This window comes from Crocodylus porosus, unplaced genomic scaffold (genome assembly GCF_001723895.1).
Source record: "Crocodylus porosus isolate Cpor-Errol unplaced genomic scaffold, CroPor_comp1, whole genome shotgun sequence".
NCBI lineage: Eukaryota > Metazoa > Chordata > Crocodylia > Crocodylidae > Crocodylus > Crocodylus porosus.
The window spans coordinates 33,954,219-33,964,890 of NW_017728914.1; the positions used below are offsets into that span (position 1 = coordinate 33,954,219).

Sequence of the window (10,672 nt, forward strand, 5' to 3'; positions counted from 1 at the left end):
GGTTGCCACGTGTCAGAGCCATTCTCTTCAGATAAATGCAGGAGGGATGGCTGCAGCTCTAGGTGGCCACGCTGCATTGATCGCTCTAGGCCGTGTTTGCTTCCTTTCTGCCTTGAACTGCTGCAACGCACCTCGCCGGCCCCTTCCCTCGCTCCTTCCCAGGAGACGGCGTGTCTCCACACGTAGCCGGGAAGGGGCGATTGAACGCTTTGCCTCTCTGTTTCTGCTTGCAGTCAAGCCCAGGCTGGTTGTGGCTGAGAGGCGCTGCTAGCTGGCTGGCGTTTTTAAGAGCAACGATTTACGCCGGGTTCCCGGAGAACAGGTGTCCACCTCTGAGAAACCAGCTGCGGCACCTTTGAGGGCAGCGTTGGCGGAGGTCGGTATGCTCAGAGGCTGGGTTGCCTCCTCACCTCCGCCGGTCAGGTCCCTGCAGGTTAGTGGAGCAGACGGAGGCGAGATACGGCTCATGTGTTACGTGCTCAGCATGTAGCTTCTGCCTCCGCGGCCGTTAACCTGGGACTTTCACATGTGCTGAAGTTGCAAGAAGAAGAAATAGACCCAGGGCAGCCGGGATGGCAGTGGCCGCAGGGGAGGTGGAGGACGTGCGTGGTACGTGGTACCAAAAGTGGCCTGTTCTGATCCATCCCCAGCTTCGCAGAAAACCCTTCCAGAAAAGACCTGGTGCATTTGACAGCACTGGGCCTGGGGGATCCATAGCAAAGGGTGGTTTGCCTGATGCCAACAGCTTGTCTGCAAGGCCTGGGGCAGAAGCTGTGGTAGAAACCAAATCTACTGTCAACTCAAGCTGCAAGTGGGAAGAGGGGAGGGGGCTGGGGTGCAGGGTCCAGGGGTTTCTGAATCACGGCCAAGGTGCAATGCGTTGCCCGGGGTAGTGGGTTGCCTGTAGATTGACAGAGGGTGAACTCCTTTTGAGGCGACTTAATGGTCACCCACCCACCAGGACAACTCATCGTTCCCAGCCATGCAAGCCTTCAAGGCAGGTTTTATTTTTTTTTTTGTGAACCCAGGAAAACTTTCCCCTCCGAGTCATTCGTAGCAGCGAGCACATGTCGGAAGGGAGCGGGGATCAGGACTCTACGTGTCTGGGGCTGGCACACTGGATCAAATCCTCCTACTCTTTCTTTTTCTAAAGCTTTCAAGTCTCCGATACCCCGAGGATGCTTCCTGTTAGCTTCCAGGCAGCTGCTTGCTGCCAAGATGATATAATTCACATCTTCTCTCCTTCATTTGCTTCCATCTCCGGGATCCACGCCCCTCCTGCTGCTGGGCTTTTTGGTGCCCGGACATGCAGGGACGGTGGCACATTGCATCTCTCTGGCTGTAGAAGTCCTGGCAACCCCACGCTGCACAGCTTCCAGAAGCAGGCTCCTTCCTGCGGATGGTGGTGACGGCCAGGGTAGCTCCAGGCGGCTTCCTGCTGGAGGTGAATAGCAGGGGGCTGTCACCTGCCGGGCTGAGTTTTCCTTACAGGGCTCAGAAAACCCTTGAAGCATCTGGAAATCAGAGGGTTGCTGATAGCTGCAGCATCTATCCAGGAGCTGGTTATTTTGTTTGGCACAAGACAGGCCTTGCGCAGGAAGGAGCAAATGAGTGGCGATCAGCCAGCACGGTGCTACAGGAGCCTGGGCAACGCAGTGCTCGTGACATGGAGCTTGCACGCTTTTCAGATCCATGGCGGGGAAGTGGGTGCAACCCGCTGGAAAGGGCGTGTGTCCCGAGCCCAAGCCCTGCGTAGACGTGTGCCCCTCCCAAGGCACTGTTAGAAGAAAAACCAAGCAACTTAGCACCAGATCTGGATGCTGGATTGAATTCTTTCCTCCGCTGTCGCCTCTGGAAGGAGACGGGCTTGTCATTTCTGCTGCTGGGCATGTTTTTGATTTTCCTCGCCTGCTCCCTTTAGTGGAAAATAACTTCGGACTCACTTATGCCGCCAGGGCCATTTGACCCTGCAAAACTCCCAAGGGAGCCGTGGCTCTCCAGCCCTGCTCCATGTTATGTCAAGGCTGGGCAAAGACCCTGCTGGAGCCAGCTTTGCAAACAAGGCTTCTCGGATGTAGGCAACCAGTTTGAAACCAGGAGCTCTGAGCCCCCCGCTCACAATGCTGGCTCAGGTTCAGGGGCCCCAAGCAGCAAGCCGCAAATAGTGAGAGCTCGGACATGTATAGGCAACATCGTGCATGTGCTCATGAGATGCCCGGGTTCAGGAGAATGCCTCGTGTGATAAACCTGATCAGCTCTTTCTTGTGCATGGAAATCATGGGACTTTGAGCAACCTTCTGGGCATCTCCCTTAGCAGGAACAGCCGACGTTCTCCAGAACAGGCCGTTTGCCTAGAGGTCCGGAGGAAAGACCCCATTTCAAGCCCCCGTCTAAGCACAGGCCCTACCCCATCGCTCTGTATCAGCCCTCAGGTGTGGCCTACGCCCTCCCCACCTCTCCCCTGCTTTCCTTCCCCGCTCACCTGTCTGAAACGTTGGACAAAGCCTGCTCGGATCGGTTCTCGCAGGCCTAACATGCAGGCACACGCTTGCCTCCCTGCAGAAGGTGACTGGGAAATAAACCTCCAGCTGCTCAGATTACCAGCGGCAGGGCCATTGATTTGAAAGTGCAAGGGTTAGGAGGGGAGAAGGGGCAATGTAAGGGGACTGAGCTGCTTTGCAGGGTGGGGGCAAGGTCTGGAGCAGGGGAGGGGAGCTGGGTCAGCTAGCACCCGGACCGGGGTTGGGGGGGTACAGCATGAAGGATTCACATGGAGCCAACCGCTGGAGCATCCTTCGTGTTGTCTCGGGGCTGTTTAGAAAACAATATACCATTTTTTGTTTTGGAAAGACGAGGACAAACATTACTAAGGTCTTGGGCCGTTTCCTTTAAAAGGAAAAGGAAGTGTCTTACCCTCCTGGATGAGGAGAAAAGCCTGAAAAGGTAAGCGTTAAATCTTAACCCACCCGTGAACAACACAATCCCTAAGAGGTTTTTGTTTTTCCACCCCTTGCTTTAAAAAAAAAAATCACATTTCATGATTTCTCAGGGCCTCACTCCGTGGTATTGGACCCCCCGAAGCTGGCAGGGCTGCAGGGCATGCCTAGGACCCTTCTGTCTGGGCAGGCGCATTTCTGTACCAGAATAACAGATTTTATCGACAGTGGCCATTAACATACCTTGGAAAGAGTGCTGGGAATAGTTTCTGGGTTGCTAAACAGCCAGGAACCACGCGGCTGATCGTTTAACACCCGGTGCGCGTGCAGTTTATGACCAAGGTCTGCCCTCGCTCGGCGTGACCCATTAAACACCCTTCTTGTTGCTGGGAATGTCGCGCATGTAGCTAACGGGCCCTGGATGGTAACGAGGATGTGCGCCAGCTCCGTTCGGGACGGGGGCAGGACAAGAGGCGATGCGGAGGGAAGCACTGTGATTAGGCAGAGTAGCGTGTGTAACGCCCGTGCTGCGGGCTCGGAGCCGCCTGCTATGGCCTATGAAGGAAGGGCCTGGACTGTGCCGCTTACTACATGCAGAGCTTGCGTTGCTCATTTCCTACCATTCGCACCAACTCCCTATGGGCTAACGAAGCCGTGTTCGTCCTGATGCCCCCCCGCCGGGCTTTGCCCAGAGGGCTCAGTCCCCGGGGAGGGACAGGGACGTCCAGAAGCTGCAGAGCGGGTGAAAGACAGACGCAGCGAAGCAGCAGATTGCAGCTGGAGGGAATCTGACCCCGAGGCTTCAGAGGTCGGGGCACCTGCGGTGAGATTGTCAAAGTCAGGCGGAGATGTGCCTGCTCGCGCACCCAGCTCCGAGGAAGAACCAGGCACCCTTACCGGGGACCGTGGCCCGGCAGAGCTGTGCGTTTCCCAGCACCTGAGCCAGCCGTGGCGCCGGCCCTGCAGAGATCAAGTCTGTCTCTCCGATATTGGTCGCGTCCATCCCGGTCTCCTGCTTCAGTGTGCACATTTCTGATCGAGAAGCCGCTTGCCCTGAACAGCAACATCCCACTCTTGATTCACAGACGTGAGAGTCCTCCCCGGCCCAGCAAAGGCGCCTGCACCCGCCAGCGCAGTGATCGCGGAGCACGTCTCTGCCGCACGGTGAATCTGGGCTCTGGCTTGAACCCCAGCACCAGCCCCAGCCTGGAGGGGCTGCCTGCTGGGATGCATGGACCCACCTGGGCTGGGAGAGGTTAGGACTGAGACTGGCTTTTCCTTTGGCTGGAACCCACCCACGCCGCAGGGAAGATGACGGCAAAATCATTCAATCCCTGCTAGTCCTCCAGTGCCCTTCCCACAATCCCCTGTGAAGGGCAGACTCGTTTTTTCCATGCTCGATGGGTCCTAGAGCCTCTCAGCACCGTGGGCCACAGCACTTGCCCCTTGAGAGACACCCAGGCGGGGGGAAGAGGGGGCTTCACAACCATTGAGATGCACTCCCAAAGATTAGTTACCGCACACCATCTCCCCAGGCAGCTTCCTTGCTCAGCCACCCCGTCTGCCTTCTGCTGTCCCCTCCTCGCCCCGGCTTCCTAGCTTCTTGTGATGTCTATAAAGCCTACCCATCCCTCTGCACTGTTTAGGGGAGGAAAGGATTTCTTAGGGTGGTGTCTTTTATGGGACCGACCCCATAGTTGGAATAGAGTTAGACAAGCTTTCAGATGCCTGATGGAAAATGTCTTGCATTCGAAAGCTTGTTTAACTTTCTCTTGACTATGCAGCCGGTCCAGTACAAGATACCACCCTAAGAAATCCTGGCTTCTCATAATTTCTGAACCAACATGGCTGCATTAGTCTTATGCTGCTGTTTAGGGAGAGCAGCTAACTGTGGAGTAATAGGTCTGTCTTCACAACTTGTCTCCTGCTCCCTGTTTCACAGCAGTACCGTAGATCTCCATCTCTCAGCAGCACGCACTATAGTATCACAAAATCATAGGACATGAGGGTTGGGAGGGACAGCAGGAGGTCACATCCAGTCCAACCCCCTGCCCAGCGCAGGACCAGCCCCAGCTACATCATCCCAGACAAGGCTTTGCCTACCTGGTCTTAAAAACCTCCAAGGATGGAGATGCTACCGCCGCTCTGGGTCACCTGTCCCAGTGCTTCACCGCCCTCCTCGTGAGAAAGTTTTTCCTAATATCCAACCTCAACTTCCCTTGCTGCAGCTTGAGCCCACTGCTCCTTGTCCTGTCATCTGCCCCCACTGAGAGCAGCCCAGCTCCAGCCTCTTTGCAGCCCCCCGGCAGGGAGGTGCCGGCTGCTGTTCAATCCCCCTCGGTCTTCTCTTCTGCAGATTAAATCAGCCCACTTCCCTCAGCCTCTCCGCACAAGTCACGTTCTCCGAGCCCCATTTTCATTGCCCTCCACTGGACTCTCCAACTTGTCCGCACCTTTCTGTAGTGGGGGTCCAAAACTGGACACCGGACTCCAGATGTGGCCTCCCCAGTGCTGAATAGAGGGGAGGAATCACTGCCCTTGAGCAACGGGTAACGCTCCTACCAGTGCAGCCCAGGATGCCGGTAGCCTGCTTTGCAAGGAGGACACACTGCCGGCTCCTGTTCAGCTACTTGTCCCCTGTCCCCTCGGGTCCTTGTCTGCAGAGCTGCTGCCCAGCCCGTCGCCCCCCGCCTGTCCCGGTGCAGGTGATTGCTCCCTCCTAAGTGCAGGACTTTGCACTTGTCCTTGTTGAACCTCAGGAGATTTCTTTTGGACCAGTCCTCCAATTTGTTGAGGTCGCTCTGAATCCCAGCCCTACCCTCCAGTGTTTCTACTACTTCCCCCAGCTCGGTGCCATCTGCAACTTGCTGTGGGTGCGCTCTGCCGTCTTCCAGTATGTAACATGGGCAATAAAAGTGGCTTGAGGGCTGGGGCATATGATTTATGAGGAGGGGTTGAGGGAAGCGGGCTGATGTAGTTTGGAGAAGAGAAGACTGAGGGGAGATTTGATGGCTCCTTTAACTCCCTGCAGGGGGGCTGCAAGGAGGATGGAGCTGGACTGGTCTCAGTGGGGGCAGACGACAAGGACAAGGAGCAATGGGCTCAGGCTGCAGCAAGGGAGGTTGAGGTTGGATATTAGGAAAAGGTTTCTTGCTAGGTGGTGAAGCGCTGGAGCAGGTGACCCAGAGAGGCGGTGCAGTCTCCATCCTCAGAGGTTTTTAAGACCTGGTTTGACAAAGCCTTGTCTGGGATGATGTAGTTGGGGCAGGTCCTGCTTGGAGCAGGGGGCTGGACTAGATGTGACCTCCTGAGGTCCCTTCAACCCCCATTTTCTATGAGTCTGTGATTCCCCCGGCGTTCAGCAGGGGCGGCTGCTCACAGCACAGGTACCAGTCCCTTGCACTCATCAGCTCTGCGTGCCTTTACCTGGCAGGTAGTTTTTCCATGAAAATTACTGTTTTTTTCCTGGCATAGTAGTATTCTGCTTCTACAGAGCTGTGTGCTGGGTGCAAAGAGCTGTTGGTGACAACAGGCAGGTGGTAACAGGCTGGTGCAGTGCAGGGCTCAGGCTGACCAGCAAAACTGGCATGTTTGCATAGTTAGAGGGGTCTCATTGGTCACAGTGGGAGCATCTACACATACACTTGTACTGCACAGGGATTTAGGTTACAAAAAGTAATGTGCAGTACAGGTGCGCGTCTACACATGCACGCCCCTACTGCGCAGTAACTATGGCAACTTATGGCAACTTGAGCACACTGTACATTTGATACCTGCATCATGCAGATATCAAATTTACACCCAATTAGTTACTGCGCAGTAACGCATGTGTAGACACTTTACTGCGCAGTAACACTGCATGTGTGGACTGATTTGGGACTAACTTTAGTCCCAGGTCAGTCCACATACAACGTGACTGCGTTTTAATGGTGACACGCATAAATGCTGGCCTAAAAATGGCTTACTGTGCAGTAAATTACTGCGCAGTAAATGCATATATAGACGTTTCCACTATGTCTTAATGAGACTTATCCACTCCTAGAGCACCTAGATACAGGTGTCTGCAGCCTGGTGCTCCACACTGGCTCTGGATGAGGAGCTTCTCTGCACCACTCAAAGAGCAAATGTCATGGTGGAGTGGTTACCATCCCTCCACTTCTTGCACAGCAGTGGGTATCGGCCCCTTGCGTGGATGCTCGTACTAGCTCTGTCCCCAGCCCATCTCTTAGGTGTCAGATATTCATTCATAGTATAATCCCAGGACCCCCTACCTTAACAACCCATCTGCTGTGTCTGTCTAAAGCATGTCAGCCATCAGTTCCCAGCATTTCGTAGCTGCAAAGTGCAAACCTTCCGGCTCCTTAAAAAACACCCATCCCTGCAGCTCTTTCTACCAAAAATCAGGAAGCAAAGTTTCTTTATAACAAACAAGGTCCTGTCCCCTGCCAAGGGAGATGGGGACTGAGAGAGAGAAACTGTTTGTTCAGCAAATCAGATTTCTAATAGACAATGGTGCTCAGGTTTTGCAAAAAAAAAAAAAAAAATCTGATACTTTTTAATCCTGTTAGGCTTCCACGCTAGTGAAAAGTGTCTGCTGATATATGTACACACACACACACACACACACACACACACACACACACACACACACACGCTGCTCATGCCTGAAGGCAAGAGCTAATGAGTACAGGCATGCAACAAAAAAATGCCATTTTGGTAACAAATGGTTGGCTTGTGTGTGCCTGTGTGACTTGCACTAGTGCCAAGGGACGTTGGCAGCAAAGCCTGGTGCAAAATGCATCTGCTTCCAAAGGATGTAGGGTTTCAGGTGTTGCACCTTATTCTCCCCGTCCCTGCACACCGGAGGTATGTGGAGCTGCTTACGGGGCCAGGAAGGCCATTGGCTTTTTTGGAAACATCCTCTGTTAAAGGAACGACTGGTAAAAATGCCAGGTCTTAGGAAAAGACCGGAGTCCTTGCTTACAGACGCTGTGATGTGGCTAATACCGTGTGTTTGCTCACGGCATGCAAATGAGATATCTAAACCCAGAGGAGAACCGCTGAACAAAACCCTAAGCAGCTTCGGGAATCTAGCAAGTGTCCCACTTACCCCGCACGCTGGCCTGCACGTCTGACCTCCCTGCTCTATTCCAGATCAGGCCGGTAGCGCTGCATCATTGGAGAGGAATAAGGTGGCATGATCACAAGCCCAGTGCCACCTGCCCTACCCCACAAGTCCAGTACACGGGGATTACTGATTATTTGGATGCCAGTGACGTTCAGGGAGGTCTACCTTGCTTGCTGGATGGTCTCTCCAGCCTGGTGTCTCCCCAGTGGTCCCTACACTTGCAGACGGCAGACTGCAGACGACTTCTGGGACCAGGGAGCCTTGGACAGGTGTCTTTCCTTTCCTACCGGCAGCCCAACGTTGCTCTTGTCCACTTCAAACCCAGTATCTATGAGCTAATGCACTGTACTGGTTGCAGCCACAGGACTCATTGTCTGCCTGCAGGTCTATGCCCGCTGGTGGGTGGCATCAGGGGAACTGCTGGAGAAGAGACTTTCCAAAACTTTCTCCAACTTTGCAGCTTTCTGGGACAGAGAGCCCAGGCTCCCCAGCAACATGTGTCCCTGATCACAAGCTGATCTTTGGCCTCCTGGGTTCTTGCATTCCACCCAGTCTGCTTTTAATTCCCCGGGGAGGTGAATTATCTGATAACTGCTACTTCCAAGGGCCCCGTCTCTTACTTCTGTGCTCCTTGCCCTTGTCTAACCTTGTTTTGCTCGGTGCTGGGGAAACCAGAGGTGCATGCCCATGGGTCAGGGTTTGCAAAGGGATTTAGGCTTAGATTCCTGTCGGGCACATGCACAGCACAGTCCTGCAGACACCGGCGGACACAAACACAGAGAACAAATACCGTGGTCGTGTCTTCCATGCCGTGCTGCTTCAGCTGCCCTCCGGAGCTGTTCCCGCAGCGAGCAGCACCCAGATAGGCCTGGCTGTTATGGCACCACTGTCTTTACGATCTCGCTGTCCAGACTTGCGCTCAAGGAGGCGAGATGCAATGAACGCACCGGCGCCTTGTCTAAACTAGGGCTCCTATTGTTCATGCCAGTCCCACTGGCGCTGAGAGAGGAAATTATAAGCAGCAGCTCTGTGTCGATACAGGCATCTATCCCCTCGCTCCCAGCCCAGCGGGCACGCATACGGCACGAACGCGCTCGCGTCTAATCCTGGAGACCCACCGAGGACACTTAGAGATGCCTCTGTTTTTCCCGGCACCAGCATGCTCCCTGCATGTGTCTGCGACACGCCCGGGGTCAAAGTAGACTGGTTTAACTCGCCCTGCCCCAGAGACTCAGCCAGAGCTGCTGTGCAGCCCGCTCAGTGGCACAGGGCATCCCTACCTGCAAGACCAGGGGAAAGTTTACGGGCATGGAGCAAAGGGGCTGTCGCCCAGCTGTGACCAGATGCCACAGATGCAAACTTTGCCCAGACATGCCCCAAACTTCCCTCCCTGAACTAGGACCAAGAAAAGGGAGGAAAAATAAGGAATTCCCAGCCCTCCCAGAAAAGATGAAACCCTTTGGGTTGGACCCGGGTAAAATCTCTTCACTTACATGCCGAGGACGTTTCCCAAGGTCTCCACTGCCCATCCTAAACCTGCTTCTCCTCCATGTCTCCGATGCCAGGCTGCACCGTGCTCCTGAGTCATCGCTCCTTCACAAAGCCAGCAAGCAGCAAGTCCTTACCTGTTGCAGCAGGAGAGACCTCTCCCAAAATTCACCATCTCTCTGCCCTGTCCTCCGAGTCGCCGGTCCCTGGGCAGCCCCCGCTGCGCGGCTGGGAGCCCATGGCGGTGGCAGGGAGGAGAAGAGCGCCTCAGCGAAGTCCCACCACGGGGGAGCTTGCAGGCTGCAATCCCGGCGGCGCAGGTTGCGAGCGGCTAGTGAGAAAGTTGCAGGAGGTGTAACTCTGAAGATCCAGCCCTCCCGTGACTGATCAGAGGAGAGGCATTGCTCACACTCCTGGGAAGTGAATGTGTGTGTGTCGGTGCTGGGCAGGAGCCCAAGCCTCAGAGCCAAATCATTGCAGAGCGCTTTACTGTTAGATTAGGTCACATCGCTGTGAAATCCAGGACGTGGAAAACCAGGAAGGGTGCGGAGAGCGGGGGGGGGAGATGTGTTGGGCAAATCCCTCAAATACAGGTACTAATCACGTGGTTGCTTTTAATGAGTAGCCAGGTAGGTGCTGTCAGAGGAGCAAAGGGAAAGGATCTCAGCTGAGGCTCCTTGAATGCTACAGTCCTATTCACTGCTCTTCTGCTCTTAATACTGCTCGTATTTGTACAGCAAGAGCCAGGGCCAGGGCTGTGTAAGGCACTATGCAAAAAGATGAAATAAAAAAAGAGGGCAAAGGCAGAGTCCCTGCTCCACAGAGCTGACAAGTAAGGGCAGGGGTGTCAAAGTCACCTGGGGTCCCGGACCAGCCAGGGCGGGCACCCCGCGCCGTGCAGGCCTGGACTGAATGGGGCAGGCAGGCACCACGTGTAGCCTGGATTGGGTGGTGTGTGCAACGTGTGCCCCAGCCCCTGGTGCGGGGTTGGTCTGGGAGCATGTGGGCCACAGCCCCTGGAGCCAGACGACGGGGCTCGTAGGCCGGATGTAGCCCACGAGCGGTGTCTTTGACACCTCTGCCCTTGCAGGAGAGCACAGACGGCTGCAGAGGCAGATTT

At 54.9% G+C, this 10,672-nt stretch overlaps 1 protein-coding gene across 2 annotated transcripts in view; it reads right to left on the reverse strand.

Annotated features, from left to right (window-relative positions):
* The window catches only part of FAT2 (FAT atypical cadherin 2), a 67,797-nt gene extending 57,735 nt beyond the window's left edge, over positions 1 to 10,062 (reverse strand). Inside the window, exon 1 of one of the 2 annotated variants that reach the window (XM_019535252.1) lies at positions 9,690 to 10,061. The gene's annotated coding sequence lies outside the window, so the exon portion shown is untranslated. Of the gene's footprint in view, positions 1 to 9,689 lie in introns of both variants that reach the window. The other variant, XM_019535251.1, reaches the window with a different exon arrangement.
* Between the last annotated feature and the right edge of the window lie 610 nt (positions 10,063 to 10,672).